The 16,817-nt window shown below is 40.7% G+C and overlaps 1 protein-coding gene across 4 annotated transcripts in view; it reads right to left on the bottom strand.

The window, feature by feature from the left end:
• The window catches only part of kidins220a (kinase D-interacting substrate 220a), an 83,961-nt gene that overhangs the window by 20,191 nt on the left and 46,953 nt on the right, over positions 1 to 16,817 (bottom strand). The gene's annotated exons all lie outside the window — the stretch shown is intronic.

The following is a 16,817-nucleotide window of genomic DNA, read 5'->3' as shown; positions in this document are numbered from 1 at the left end:
TATTTGATATAAAGAGATGGCATACTGTTTTATATGTTTATGGAGAAAAAAAACATGTCATCATAAAGGTTAAAAATGCCCCATATAATCATTTTTAGGGGGCAAATATCACCCCTAAATTGTACCCTCCAGTAGTCTTCAAATGACTGTCTTAATTTTGAACATTACATCTATTGTTTTTAATTTGAAACCGTATAAGAAACTTCTTATTGTGGCCACTAAAAATTCATTTATGGTCAAATTTATTTAGTGTGTATTATTAAACTCTATAAAAAACATCTGTACTAGGCTGTGGTAAGCTGGCTTACATGTCACAAACTCGCACATTTAGCCCTTGATGTTTTTGATTGTATGTGGTAACTGCAGTTATTTCTGCAGCATGATGTCAAGCACTTTCAGATAAACTATTTCCAGTTACAATTTATCTTATTGAGCATGGGAATTTATATCAAATAAATCTGAAGCTTCTGCTGAACGAACACATTTTGCGCACACCATATTTCATCCTCTATCTCCGTATCTCCCCCAGCCCACGCCTCTGCCTCTCTTGTAGGAACGCAAGCAGTACCATTATTTCCAATCTACTTACTGATTGGTAAATGGACACAATGTGTCCCCTTTTTTGACCCTAATGATCAAGCCAGATTGCATGAGGAAGAGGGTAAGTTCACTGCTTGGCCTGGTCACATAACACTCAAGTAATCTAATTTTAGTGGCTAAAATATGGGCAGGAGTGTCGTCACAATGACACTCAGATGACCAATTGCTAAACTGTAGATGTAGATGCAGTAAAAGCAAACAGTCATGTCTAAATGAAAGATGAAAAACATCTGGAGGAAGCATCCCAAATGGTGTTCATCAAGTGATCCTCTAAACTAATATATAATATAATTATGACCTAGTAAGCATGTTAAAGATTTCACATACACCGACCAGCCACAACCTTAAAACCATCTGCATAATATTGTGTAGGTCCCCCTCATGCCACCAAAACAGTGCCAACCCACATCTCAAAATGCTATTCTGAGATGCTTTTCTTCTCACCACAAATGTACAGAGTGGTTATCTGGAGTTACCGTAGACTGTTCTGTATGAAAATCCCAGAAGATCAGCAGTTACAGAAATACTCAAACTAGCCCATCTGGCACCAACTATCATCCATGCGATTATCTAATCAGCCAATCGTGTGGCAGCAGTGCAGTGCACAAAATCATACAGATACAGGTAAGCAGCTTAAGTTAATGTTCAGATCACCCATCATTTTTATCTCAGTGATTTGGAGCATGGCATGATTGTTGGTGCCAGACGGGCTGGTTTGAGTATTTCTGTAACTGCTGATCTCTTGGGATTTTCACACACAACAGTCTCTAGAATTTACTCAGAGTGGTGCCAAAAACAAAAAACATCCAGTGAGCTGCAGTTCTGTGGACAGAAACGCCTTAATGAGAGAAGTCAACAGAGAATGGCCAGACAGGTTCGAACTGTCACAGTAACTCAGATAGACGCTTTGTAAATTTGTGGTGAGAAGAATAGCATCTCAGAATGCTATTATTATTATTATTATTTCAAAGGCTCTGGGACGCCAAAGAACCAAATTGAGAGCCATTATCTCCAAATGAAGAAAACTTGGCAAAGCAGTGAACCTTCCCAGAAGTAGCCGACCTTCCAAAATTCCTCCTAGAGCACAGTGACGACTCATCCAGGAAGTCACAAAATAGCCAAGGACAACATCTAAGGAACTACAGGCATCTCTCGCATTAATAAATGTCACCGTTCAAGACTTTACTGTCAGAAACACACTGGCCAAAAATGGCATCCATGGAAGAGTGCCTTGGTGAAAACCACAGCTAACCCAGAAGAACATTAAGGCTCGTCTGAATTTTGCCAAAACCCACCTCGATTATACTTAAACCTTTTGTTAGAATGTTCTGTGAACTGATTAGTTGAAAGTGGAACTGTTTGTAAGACAGGGGTCTCGCTACATCTGGTGTAAATCAAACACAGAATTACACAAAAAGAACATCATACCTACGGTCAAGCATGGTGGTGGTTGTGTGATGGTGTGGGGATGCTTTGCTGTTTTAGGGCATGGGCGATTTGCAATAATTGAGGGAAACATGAATTCTGCTTTCTATCAGAAAATACTAAAGGATAACGTCCGCTCATCAGTCCGTGAGTTGAAGTAAGCTCAGGCGCAACTGGTTTATGCAGCAAGACAATGATCAAAGCATAGGAGTAAGTCCACTTCTGAATGGCTCAAAAGAAACAAAATGAAAGTTTTGCAGTGGCCTTGTCAAAGACCTAACTTGAACCCGATTGAGATGCTGTGGCAGGATCTTAAATGGGCAGCTCATGCTCAAAAACCCTCCAATGTGGCACAACTAAAGCAGTTCTGCAAAGAAGAGTGGGCCAAAATTCCACCAGTTCCAAAGACTGATCTCCAGTTATCGGAAAAGTTTGGTGGCAGTTGTTGCTGCTAAAGGTGGCACAACCAGTTATTAAGTTTAAGGGGGCAGTTAACGGTTACCGTAGACTTTTCAAACCAGTCTGGGCATTCTCTGTTGACCTTTTTTATCAACAAGGCAAAACAAAACCAAATCACTGAGATCACAATTTTTCTCCATTCTGACGGTTGATGTGAACATTAGCTGAAGCTCTTGACCCGTATCTGCATGATTTTATGCACTGCACTGCTGCAACACGTTTGACTGATTAGATAATGCCATGTATGATTGTTGGTGCCAGACGGGCTGGTTTGAGAATTTGTATTTCTGCTGATCTCCTGGGAGTTTCACACACAACAGGCTCTAGAATTTACTCCAAATGGTGCCAAAAACAAAAAAAACATTCAGTGAGCATCAGTTCTGTGGATGGAAAGCTGAGTGGGACCTACACAATATTAGGTAATTGGTTTTAATGTTGTGGCTGATTGGTGTGGTGTCTATATATATATATATATATATATATATATATATATATATATATATATATATATATATATATATATATATATATATATACACACACAGACACACACACACACACTGGTGGCCAAAAGTTTGGAATAATGTACAGATTTTGCTCTTATGGAAAGAAATTGGTACTTTTATTCACCAAAGTGGCATTTATCTGACCACAATAATCAGGACATTAATAATGTGAAAAATTACTATTTTTCAGAACTTCTTAAACTACTTCATAGTGTTCTCATCAAAAAATCCTCCACGTGAAGCTATGATAGTTTTGCAGATCTTTGGCATTCCAGCTGCCAGTTTGTCCAGATACTCAGGTGACATTTCACACCACACTTCCTGTAGCACTTGCCATAGATGTGGCTGTCTTGTCGGGCACTTCTCACGCACCTTACAGTCTGGCTGATCCCACAAAAGCTCAATGATGTTAAGATCCATAACACCCTTTTCCAATTATCTGTTGTCCAATGTCTGTGTTTCTTTGCCCACTCTAACCTTTTCTTTCTGTTTCAAAAGTGTCTTTTTCTTTGCAATTCTTCCCATAAGTCCTGCACCCCTGAGTCGTCTCTTTACTGTTGTACGTGAAACTGGTGTTGAGCGAGTAGAATTCAATGAAGCTGTCAGCTGAGGACATGTGAGGCATCTATTTCTCAAACTAGAGACTCTGATGTACTTATCCTCTTGTTTAGTTGAACATCTGGTCTTCCACATCTCTTTCTGTCCTTGTTAGAGCCAGTTGTCCTTTGTCTTTGAAGACTGTAGTGTACACCTTTGTATGAAATCTTCAATCATAAGGTGTTGGAGTGATGGCTGCTGGAAATGGAGCCTGTCTAGATTTGATAAAAAATTACCTTTTTCAAATAGTGATGGTGCTGTTTTATTACATCAGTAATGTCCTGACAATACTTTGTGATCAGATAAATGCCACTTTGGTGAATTAAAGTACCAATTTCCTTACAAAACAGCAAAATCATTACATTATTTCAAACTTTTGGCCACCAGTGCATTTATATATATTATACAAATAAAATAGTAGGATTGTGAAAAGAGAAGTTTAAGTGACTTGGAAAAAAGCACACAGGGCACAAAGTGTCCATAGTTGAAAAAACACCCAAACACCGATGGTCACCAAATGACTCAGAATTTCAGTCTAGAAGTGAGTTAGAGAGTGAGTGTGTGTGTGTGTGTGTGTGTGTGTGTGTGTGTGTGTGTGTGTGTGTGTGTGTGTGTGTGTGTGTGTGTGTGTGTGTTTGAGAGCGAGTGAATGGCTGGGTGTGAGAGCAGATGTTGAAGTCATTGGACAAAGGCCCACACTGTGCTACAGCAGGCCCGGGTGTCAGCGGGTCAGAGCAGGATGCTGTGCTCACAGTCAGCTGACCTTCTACATGATGGACATTAGGTAGAGGTCTCATACTTAGGGTGGAGCTCAAGGACAAGGCAAACAAAGATCACACTCGCAAATATAAATCACACAAATGTGCATGCTTACACAAACATGCAAAAGCGAAAAGCAAAAAAAACAAAAGAGAAAAGCTAAACAGAAGAGATGTGTTGGTCAGAGGAGTTTGGTTCATTTCCCACGCACTGGATTAAGCAGAACTGGGCAGATTGTGTCTCTTCCGAAATCCAGCTGGGTTTGTTTATTTGTGTGTGTGCATGAGCATGCTCACAGACAAACAGGAGCCAGTGACAAGGGCCTCTCTAGAGAACTGAACAGAACTTCCTCTATCACAAGACTGTGACACACACACACACACACACACACACACACACACACACACACACACACACACACACAATACTACTTTCCACTGCTCAGTAATCTACTTTGAGGGAGCATGACATACTCAGAAAGAGCATTTAAGTATGATACAAAAATATTAAAGAATTCTTCACAGCCAGGTATCTTTCTGTGAGAGATAAATGGATAATGATTTGAATAAAAATCCCTTAATTTGTGGTGATTGCCAAGGTAAACATTGTCTCGCTTAGTCAGACTTTTGACTTCCAGCATGAAGTCTGGTCCATATTGCAGCTTATTCAGGACATGAACTATCCAGACAAGAACTAGAATAGTCTGACTGATGTAACGTCAAGTAATTTTAATTTGTATAGCCCTTTTCACAACACACATAATTTCAAACCAGTTTTACAGACAATTATGCTTCAATAGAAAAAGAAGCTGTAATATCTGTTGTGTCTTAGAGTCATAATTTAGAATGGTAACCAATCACTGTATTGTGCCTTTTGGGGGCGGGTCCATCTGAAAAAGGTGATACCACAATAAAGTCAAACAGAATACCCGACATAGGCTTTTATTTTTTTAATATCCGTGAATGTTTAAAAAGAAAATCACCCAAAACATCAGCGGAAATCTGATCAGAATTACAGTCCCACCGAAAGTAACAAGTACTGATTTCACAGACAGAAACCAAAGCGGAATATACTGTTCTACTCGTGGATATCTAGTTTTTGCTACTAAATTCATCAAACAAAACTCTAAATAAAAGAACCTTGTGTTATTAGGCAAAATAAGTGATTGGTTCCTGTTCACAAATCCTATCAACCAGACACACTAATAAAAACATGTGTACCTTTTAGTAATTTATTGCACTGTCCCAAACTTTTTGCACACCTTTGCACATGCACTTAATGTAGACATTTTATTTAGTCCGTGTAGTCTCATGTGGTTCTGTGTTTGTCCTATGTTGTTTTATGTAGCACCATGGTCCTGGAGGAACGTTGTCTCATTTAGCGGTGTACTGTACTAACTGTATATGTTTGAACGACAGTAAAAACCACTTGACTTTACTTGACACTTGACTTGTAAACCAACTACTGGAAGTGACTGAAATTAGGATTTTTGTCTGGTGGACCATAAAACATGAGCAAAAATCCCATAGATTTACAACGGACACAAGTCATACACTCACTAAGCACTTTATTAGGAACACCTGTACACATACTTATTTATGCGATTACCTCAGACAGTCATGTGTCAGCAGTGCAATGCATAACATCATGCAGATATGGGTCAGGAGCTTCAGTTAATTTTCACATCAACCAACAAAATGGGGAACAAATGTGATCTCAGTGATTTAGACTGTGGCATAATTGTTGGTGCCAGACAGGCTGGTTTGAGTATTTCTGTATCTGCTGATCTCCTGGGATTTCCATGCACAACAGTCTCTAGAATTTACTCTGAATGGTGTCATAAACAAAAAAACTTCCAATGAGTGGCAGCTCTGCTGATGGAAATTCCTTGTTGATGAGAGAGGTCAACAGAGAATGGCCAGACTGGTTCGAAAGGCTGACAGAAAGGCTACGGTAACTCAGATAACCACTCTGTAATGAGCAGAATAGCATCTCAGAATGCACAACACATCGAACCTTGAGGCGGATGGGCTACAACAGTAGAAGACCAGTTAGGGCCACAGTGTATATTTGCAAATTAATATCATAGATATTATGGGGTGGGATCTTTTGACTAGGGCCGGTAAGTACCACAGAGTACACCCAAGCAACTGCACAGCAATGCAATAAAAAATACTCTAAACACCTTAAAATATAAACATAGGATAGAATAATAGCACAAGACATCATTTTAACAAATTAATAGTCAAAATGTTGAGCTTATGTCTACTTGAAGCCATTTTCAAAGCTGTGATGACAGCACAAGCATCCACTACAACTTTACTTAATACTAGCAATTTTGAATTTGAGGTCCATAATGAAGGGTTTGTCATTATGTAACTCTAAATGAAGATGTTTGTCATTGAACTGTTTATGTAATACAAAAATAAACACACACATGCTCGGGAGCTGTAGATGAGAAAAGTGCTGTATTTAATCTGGCGTGTAGCGAGACAGTGCCAATACCCTGACTAAGGTCTCGTCCAAACACAACAGCCAGACTAAACATCCCTGGCGTCCATAAACACAGCATCATGACGATGTCCAATGACTAGCTAAAACAAGACTAACCAAACGAGGAGGAAGGAGACACATCTGAAGGCCTGCAGGGGAATTTTTTTCTCCCTGCCATAAGGGGCCCAGAGATGCGAAATGCCAACACACTTTTATTTTCTGAGCTCCATAAAAAAGTAAATGTTGCGACCATGAAAAGAAAAACAGTTGTCATCACCAGCCCAAGCTGACAAGTTCCATATGATGGGTGGGTGGTGACGGCCGGTGAGGGGCTAAGAGAGGCAGGACTGGTGGGTTTGAAATCTGGAGGGATGGTATCCGTCAGCATACCCTGAGCAAAAAGCTGCCAGGCGCTCAATCAAGCAGTCAAAGAAAACATGTTTGCATCTGCTGTGCCATCTTACATCTGAAATTCACAGATGTGCTTCTATATGGTGGCATCTAATTGGGGATTCTTCTCAGCTGTACAAATGTGACCTTGGTAGATGTACACTTAGCAGATAATGGTTGTTAGCCCTGTTTCAGTGTGCTAAACGGCCATCCAGGTGGCAGAAGACCTCAAGGTGGCATACTGGGGAGCCAGCGAGCCCTGGGATCATTCTCTCTCTCTCTCTCTCGTCCTCCTGTCTTCCCTCCTCCCTCTGCTTTCCATCCTGTTCCTCCTCCCCAGAAACAGGGAGGAGCCCCTCCCATACTGGCTCCTCAACTCTGGGGATTGCACTATCCGCCAGTTTCCCCTGCCCCTCTACGCTCTCACTCCCAGGGTGGTGTACCCTCTGTCACGGGCACAGGCATGAAGCCTGGGCTGGTCTGTTGGAGCTGTGGTGAGCCCGGGCATTTCCAGTACCAATGCCTGGTGATGGAGGTGGGGACATTGGTTCGGGTCTCTGACGCACTGCAGGCAGCCCTCGATCGAGCTGGGACGTACTGCATACCTGCGAGTATTTAGGGGGTACATACCAGGCCTTGGTGGATTTGGGTTGCAGTCAAGCCTCCATCCATCAATTCCTGGTTCAAGTTGAGGCTTTGGGTGCTAGTCACAAGGTGAAGGTAAGGCGTATGCATGGGGATTACCCTGTAGTTACCGTAACGATTACATTTCGGGGACAAAACCATAGTGTCAAGGCGACGGTTATTTCATGCCTCACCCATCCACTAATTTTGGGCACGAATTGGCCAGCATTTTCCATGTTATTAAGGGAAATTTGTGCAGATGGGTCCTGAGCATTTGGTGATGCGCTGGCTGGGGAGTCTCGCCTATCCTTACTTTTCTATTATAAATGACCGGTTACCAGACTTTTGACTTTCAGCATAAAGTCTGGCCAATATTGCAGCTTATTCAGGACAAGAACTATCCAGACAAGAACATAGTCTGACTGACATAACGTCAAGTCAAGTAATTTTCATTTGTATAGCCCTTTTCACAACACACATAATTTCAAAACAGTTTTAAATGTGCTGACGGGTCTGTCTGAAAAAGGTGATACCACAATAATGTCAAACAGAATACATGAAATAGGCATTTTTTTATGTCCGTGAATGTTTAAAAAGAAAATCACTAAAAACATCAGCAGAAATGCAATCAGAATTACTGTCTTGTAACAAGTACTGATTATTTCACAGACAGAAACCCAAAGCAGGATCTACTGTTCTACCCGTGGATATCTAGTTTTTTGCTACTAAATGCATCAAACAAAACTCTAAATACCTAAAAGAACCTTGTGTTATTAGGCAAAATAAGTTGTCCCTCTCACAAAATAAGTTCCTGTTCACAAATCCTCAAGATACACTGATAAAAACATGTGTACACCAACTACTGGATGGGATTGGAATTAGGATTTAAAACATGAGCAAAAATCCCATAGATTTACAATGGAGGACACAAGTCATACACTCACTAAGCACTTTATTAGGAACACCTGTACACCTACTTATTCATGCGATTACCTCAGACAGTCGTGTGGCAGCAGTGCAATGCATAAAATCATGCATCATGCAGGAGCTTCAGTTAATTTTCACAACAACCATCAAAATGTGGAACAAATGTGATCTCAGTGAATTAGGCCGTGGTGTGATCCGCTAATTTTGGGCACAAATTGGCCAGCGTTTCGATATCCATACTTTTCTAAATGACCGGTTGTATCAAGTGACGCAGGGTGCTCAGACAAAGGAAAATATGACCCAGTTATTGATACCGAAGAACCGTCGGAAAATTTTATTCCAGACGGCTCATTATAACCCAATGGCTTGTCACTTAGGGCAGGAAAAGACCCATTTCTATTGGCCGGGCATTCGTGGAGATGTTTGCAGATGGTGTGCGGCATGACGTGAATGTCAGCTGGTGAGACAACCGGCAACCCCGAGAGCACCTTTGAGCCTGCTTCCTTTGATTGAGGTCTCTTTCGATAGAAATGGTATGGACCTTGTCAGGCCATTAGAGTGGACGGCATGCAAGGCATCACTTTGTGTTGGTTCTGGTGGACTACGCAACACAATATCCGGAAGCAGTGCCTTTGCACAACACTGCAGCACGTAGTCTTGCGGAGGCACACTTAAAAATAGATTCCAAAAGAAATCCTCACTAATCAAGGCACTACTTTTCTGTCATGTACGCTATGCAAGCTGTACAAATTATTGGGCATTAAATTGATTCGGACAAGTGCGTACCACCCGTAAATGGACAGCTTGGTCGAACGGTTTAATAAAACCCTGTAAAACATGATTCGTAAGTTTGTGCACGAAGATGCTCGGAATTGGGATAAGTGGCTTAAACCCCTGTCATTCACAGTATGAGAGGTCCTGCACGCCTCCACGGGGTTCTCCCTATTTGAATTATTGTATGGGCATAAGCCTTGCAGTGTCTTAGATGTTGTGTGGCAAAACTGAGAGGAGGGACCTTCAAACAGCAAAAACGAAATTTAATAAGTTCTTGACCTGACAGAAAAACTCCAAACATTGGGGCAACTATCACAGGAGAATTTGCTAAAGGCTCAAGAACACCAGTCCCAACTGTATAACAGGTGAGCTCAGCTACAGTAATTTACACTGGGAGATAAAGTCCTTGTATTACTACCCACATCAAGCTCTAAATTAATGGCAAACTGGCAAGGGCCGTTTGAGGTCACACGGCGAGTCGATTATGAGGTTAAATTGAGGGATGGGATGGAGCACAGCAAATTTACCACCTCAACCTCTTAAAACCATGGCGCGAGGTGGTCCCTGTATCTTTGGCAATGACAGCACTGGAGAGGGAGGAGCTCGGGATGGAGGTGAACTTAAAAGCCAATCGCAGCACCCCGGTCACTTGCGGAGACCACCTATCACCATCACAAATCACGGACATGGCCCAGTTGCAAAGAGAATTCTCTGATGTGTTCTCGCACCTTCTCAGTTGTACAACCCCAGAAGTAGTGGTACGCAGTCATCTCTACTGATTAATCCCACAGTGACTGGGCCAGCCCGGTGGTACTGGTTCCGAAGAATGACATCTCGGTCCGGTTCTGTGTGGATTATAGAAAGGTCAATGCGGTGTCTAAATTTAATGTGTATCCAATGCCTCGTATTGACAAACTGCACATTCTGAGGTCGCTGTGATGGGAAGGCACTCACGGCAAACCCAAAGAAGTGCGCAATTGGAAGGGTGGAGGTACGGTATCTGGGGTTCCACTTGGGCGACAGGCAGGTGCGCCCCCAAATTGATAAGACTGCAGTGGTTAGGTCAGATGGCCTAAGTTTGGCAATGGAGGTATGTGGAGGGGAGGGCACAGTTAAGTACCGGTTTGTTAATAGAGAGCAAGGTCAGGAGATGAGAACAGTAAGGATCATCACCTGGCAATGATTGTCTCTAACAGCTGTGTGTCATTGCAGTAAGAGTAGACATGCTTTTGAGAGCGAGCCAGATGCCAGATATTGGGAGAGAGCCACCCACAGACACACACTGAAGAAGCATGTGTTGAGTTGCACTGTAAAGCAAACTGTGTGAATTTGTTATAAAAAAGAATTACTCCTGAGTTTAATTTTGCTGCTCCAACTTCCACCTTGCACCCTATCCTAAGAACTTTGTTACACTGGTGCAGAAATCTAGGAAGAAGGAGGGATGCGCTGTCATGGAGTCCTCATCGCTGCCGTCCGCAAGGGAAGGGAGAAGTCGTTGCCAGCCGCCAGGAGTCAGAGAAATTGTTGCTGTCCACCAGGAAGGGGACGAGCTGTTCCACCTGCCAAGGGTCAGAGGACTCGCTGCCATCCACCAGGGAACGAGCGGCTGTCGTCTACCAGAGGATGGATGAGTGGCTGAGGACCAGGCAACGGCATGTCCGGGGACCGGCAAGCAAGTTTTTCTCTCTCTGTCTCTCTCTCTCTCTCTCTAAGGACGCAAGCCCGGCCGTGAATAGTTCTAATCAACCGGGAGGGGTATAAAGATGAGCCAGAGGCACCAGTTCGAGAGAGAGAGATGATTTATAACATTAAAAGTTTATGTTGACTGCTCAGCCACTTCCCATTGCTGCCTCCTTTCCCATCCCTACCCATTAACCCACACCTCAACTGGACATGTGGGATTGGGATAAGACTTCTGATGTATTAAAGACTCCTGTAGGCTGTTGTAAGAACAGGACAAGTCTCACCTGTTAGTAAATATGTTTTGCAATCCTAAACACTGACTGTGCTGAAAATAGACATTAAGTTCAAGTTTTTGGTCCACTTTATTCCTGACAGGTCTGAGCTGTTGTGATCACAAATACTGTGCATACAGACTGAAATGAATGGAGCACAGTAAACCAAGAACTCCAAACTAGCAGCCAAACACCAGGTTTTTCAGAAATAAGTAAAGCCATCAGTAAACAAAAGTATCTTTCCCAGAAGCCTAAATTTGGTTTTCATTCATGAAAGCAGAGAGCCATTAAAGAGTAGCAGCTAACAATAAATATGATATATTTTATTTTTTAAATTAATCTATTGAATGATCTGGTTTTCTTACCAAAGGTGAGGTTAGTTTAAATTAGACAAAGAAGCCAGTTAAATTCGCCCCAAATCAATTCAAATCTGTGTCTGGATTTACAAGTAGGGTCCTAAATCTGAACTGAATTGATGTTCACACAGCATAAAATCATCTAGAACCTACTGTTCTTGTTTAAAGCAAATATCAGTCTCAATTGAGTACATAATGACTAGTATAAACAATCACTTTCACATTAGTCATCAAATCCCAATCTACACAAAGCTAATTTGGCAGCTCATCAACCATTGCCCCTGAGCTTATTGGCAATACTATTTATCTTCCATGTCTTGCTTTCCTTCTCCTCCTCTCCATTGATCATCCAAGAGATCTTACTTGCCAGGAAGGAGTACATGATCTTGAAGCCTTTTATCCTTCTTAAACAGGCCATTGTTGAACTTTTACATAAAGTTCTTTATTGTACCTCCACCATTCATTTGCAACTTTCATTCTTAACCATGTGTCTGACAAGTTATTGAGCGGTTCTTTTGTTTTTGCACCAAAGTGGTCTCCAGCCAAGCTCAGCACTTTGGATTTTCTGACATAACACCTTTGAGTTCCCAGTGTCAATACTTTCAATCCCTTGGAGTGATTAAGGGAAAAATAATGAACTGTGACATTTGTGAGTTGGGCATGATGGCTTCCCTTATTCTCAAAAACGAGCATGAAAATGGCCTACACAGACCTTTACAGCGGTACAACAATAAAGCATTAGAGCAACTTTATACAGGCCACAACGTCTTCCCTGCACTCTCCTCCAGTTTCAAACTCATCTCCTCCATCTGAAGGTCACTCTGTGAACCCAATAAATGCACTCTCTATCTTAGATAGGGCTCCAATCCTTTGGAAAATAGATGGGGTTTTCAACAGCCTAATCATTTATAGGGCCTCTGGGCATCTGGGCAAATAATGGCTGCACATTTAAATTACTAAGTTTACCTCTACCACTAAAGAGTTCTTGGAGGATCAGGTTCATGGACAATAGCCTCTCTCCAAAGGCAGAAGAGAAAACATCTCTGGGTTGTTAGGAGCACATCAAGATGCTAGAGATGAGACTGATGCGTGACGAAAATAAAAAATTTCTAAATAGGAAAGTGAGAAGTCCGATCTCAAAGGGAAAGGGGTTCAAAAGAGCAGAAGAAAGAAATCCTTCTGCTTTTGAGAAGAATTGTTTAAGGCTTATTAGGCTTTTCACATAAAAGAAATGACATAAATGTGCATAAGAAGGCGCTTTTATCTCTGAAAGTAATTGCGATGAAAATTACAATAATTGAACCAAATAAAGTAATCCTGAATGAACATTATGTTTCAGTAATTGGTAGAAGAGTCTGCCTAATTAGCTCCAATAAACTTCCACATATTCTCTTTGAGTGTCATTAGTTAGAACGTTTCGAAAAAAATCGCATTAAATCCTGTATTTGGAGCCTGGCAGTGAGAGGCAATTGTTCCAACAATGAATTGTTACAGAAAGAATTGTGAGAGGGACAAGTCTTTTGAAAGTGGAAGGGCTTCTGTGTTCTTTTTCTTTCTCTTTCACTGGTGAATGTCACACTGAGTTGGCATGGCATTGCGGTGATGAAGACGATGGTGAGAGAAAAGGACACGCAGGGAGAGGTGAGGGAATTGTGGAGGAAAGGTGAGAGGGCGTGTCCTCTTTCCTGTGCTTTTGCATTCATCTCTCCACTGATTGGATGAGTTGGACAGTGCCATGACAACTCTCCTGGTGGGTTAATTAACAATGGCCCCATTCAGATTGAGGAGGGATTGGACATATGTTACCGGTCCAGAGCAGGCTGATAAGGTGAAACTGGGCATGGTAACCGGCCCACACAAGTTCTGTCATACCGTCCTGGCACATGCTGGACAACAGATGTCGGAGCAGAATCGACTCAGAGGGCCACACCTCCTAACAAGCAAAAACCGGAGCAAAGTGTCATAAATAAACTTCCAGTGGACCCGACCCTGCTCAAAAAGTCGACTAAAGATCATGGCCATTGGCCACAAGAACCTCTCGCTCTCTCCCCATACAGTATGGACTTCTGCCCGTTTACTTTTTAGAGTAGAAAGGCCCAAACAAATCTCACTACAATACAGACATACTTAGCCTGAAATAATGGTCTTCAAGGCCAAAAAACAACTATGACTCTTGGTTCTGCAGACATACTGAGGTGAGACCATTAAGTCCGGACTGAAAGGCCAAAGAGAAGGACATCTGGAGAGAGAGCAAGAAGGACAAAGAAACAGAGTAACAGAGAGCAAAACAGCTCAAGTTGGGCAGCAAGGTATTTAATCCATTCAATTTGTCTAAGAGCAGTGTTGTGGGCGAACGTGAACTGAACGTACTGTATTACTGCCTGATGAACGTTACTGTGAACGCGTTCATTCTGGAGTCTGTGAACGCACGCTCTCTCAGTTTAACTTCGTTCAATAGGGTGCCAGATTTCTAGAGTCTTCCAGGCGAAACCCCGGCTAAAACACACCGTAAACAGGCCTTAATATCTAGCGGAAAAAACACAATCTGGCAACACCAGCCACCAGTGTCGCACAGCCGCATGCGTCATCAAAACAAAAACTAGCATGGAGGCGACAGCAGCATATAGGCAACGAAGCAGCAAGGAGGGGTCGTATGATAATATAAAAGAGTTTTATGACCACTTATTACTTACTTATTCATTGGGCAAACAAGCCAAAAGCAATAGAAAAGTGACTTAATAATGTTTTTAATGTTTTGCACTTTGAATATTGCACTAGCACTTTCAAGTTCAACCTTAATTTCCTACCTCAGCCTGGTTCCTACCTCAGTTTGTGTTAGTAGAACGATGTTCAGGGTTTTACTATTCATGTAACTTGTTTGTTGAACCTGCCTGGTATATTTTTCCAGGATTCCAGTAAAACAAAATTGCACCCTTACTACTGTCCTGTTTTTCTTTTACCAATTCCTCATTTAAAAAGACCATTCAAGCAGCACGTTTTTCTTCATGTTTTTGAGAATATACTGTAGTAGTAGGGGTGAAAGCTGCAGCTGCTACTAGTGTGGACTGAATGGAAAGCAACAAAGTGTTAAAGCAATAATGGGGAAATGCTGTCCCACTCTCCTCAATGTTAATGTAAAACCTGATTGAATAAGGATTCAAAATTTGATATGAAGATGAAATCTGACACATAGTGCAGTGTTAAAACTGATGAAATAATTGCTGTCTGTAGTTCTGTATGGGCTGTGTCAATCATTTTGAAAAATAATAGCTCGCAGCAACATATGGAAAAAAAAAAAAGAACTATGAACTAGTTCATTTTTGGAAGTATGAACTATGAACTGAACTAGTTCATTTTAGAATGTGTGAACTGAACTTTGAACTAGTTCATGTATAAAGTGAACTTTCCCAACACTGTCTAAGAGCATTGGGCTGTTGCGTGTGCGAGTGGGCTCAGTCGACTAAGAGTAATTTGTAGTTGTCTATAAAGAAGGGTACACACCACTATTTCAAACAGAATTCTGTTTTTGTCTCCTAAAGGAATATACAGGTACATGTTCTGTTTAATACAATTTAAGCTCAATCGACAGCATTTGTGTCATAATGATAATTACCACATAAAATAATTTTGGCGCGTCCCTCATTTTCTTAAAATAAATAAAAAAAAATCGAGGTTACAGTGCGGTAATTACAATGAAAGTGAATGGGGCCAATTTTTGGAGGGTTTAAAAGGCAGAAATGTTAAGTTAATCATTTTATAAAAACACATTAATTAATCTGTTAAAACATTTTTTGTCATTTTATGGTTTGTTGACATTACATCGTCATGGCAACAGAGTTGTAATATTGGCAATACATTTCCACAGATAAGGTTAGTAAGTGATTTTATCACACTAAAATCATGTGAACAAGCATATTATTTATGTCTTGTGGCTATGATTTTTGAAATAGTGAGTATTTAAAAGTTTATGGATTGGCCTCATATCTGTCCACTTTACCCAGAATCTGGAACCCAGATTTTTCCTTTTTTTAAAGAAAAGGAGAGGTGAGTCTAAATATTTTTTGTGGTAATCAATATTATGCCACAAATGCTCTTGATTGAGCCTTAAATTGTTTTAAGGCTGACAGCTCAGAGTAATTAGTTCCTAAATCAGACTACACTGGTTGCATGGCATATTTGTTTTTGCGTGCAGCCATAAATGACCTGTCAAACATCATAATCTCTCTGTCGCTTGATTTTACCTCTACTGTGCTTTTTTCTACACTGTTTACAGGGTTCACATAAGTTCCTTGACATGATTAATGTGCTTGAGTTTAGTTTTTAGAAATGTAAGTATTGGAATACCTGGAAAAAAAAATTACCTTGTTTTGATAAAAAGATTTAAAAAAAATTGTTAACCTCCGTGTAATGTGTGTCCATCAAAAATGATATCATGCACTCTACTTTCATTGAATAATGTGTCTTAATATCCTTTCTGTTCTTTACAGTCAAATAAAAAAGTTAAGAGATATTACTTTGAATCTCATGCAGTATGGATGTGCTAAAGAAACCGAGAGATTTGTGTTAATATTCACTGAACCGGAACACTGTGATGCTCTCGTTGAACTCTTAAAGTGAAAGTGACTTTTTAGTGTTTCTTTTACAAATGAAATTTGATGTTATTACTTGTAAATTGTACACATTATTTCAAACAGTGACAGCTAATATTATTATATATACAATTTCATTATTTAATATTAATATAATGTAGATTTTTTTGTATTATTACAAAGTTGAATTTTTATTATAATAATGATGACAACAAATATAAATACTGTATCAAAATACATTTTCACATACTTTTTTCAGGACAGGTTCTGTTCAGTTCTATTGTTTGTTCTGCACCCGATCAGCCTGAATGTACCCCACTATTTTTGAAAGCTTATTTGTTTGTGATTTCTTTCTTATAGAGA

The sequence above is a fragment of the Xyrauchen texanus genome, chromosome 16, assembly GCF_025860055.1.
Source record: "Xyrauchen texanus isolate HMW12.3.18 chromosome 16, RBS_HiC_50CHRs, whole genome shotgun sequence".
NCBI classification, from domain to species: domain Eukaryota; kingdom Metazoa; phylum Chordata; class Actinopteri; order Cypriniformes; family Catostomidae; genus Xyrauchen; species Xyrauchen texanus.
Note: the sequence above shows the minus strand (reverse complement) of the source record. Positions and strands in the feature narration are given on the sequence as shown.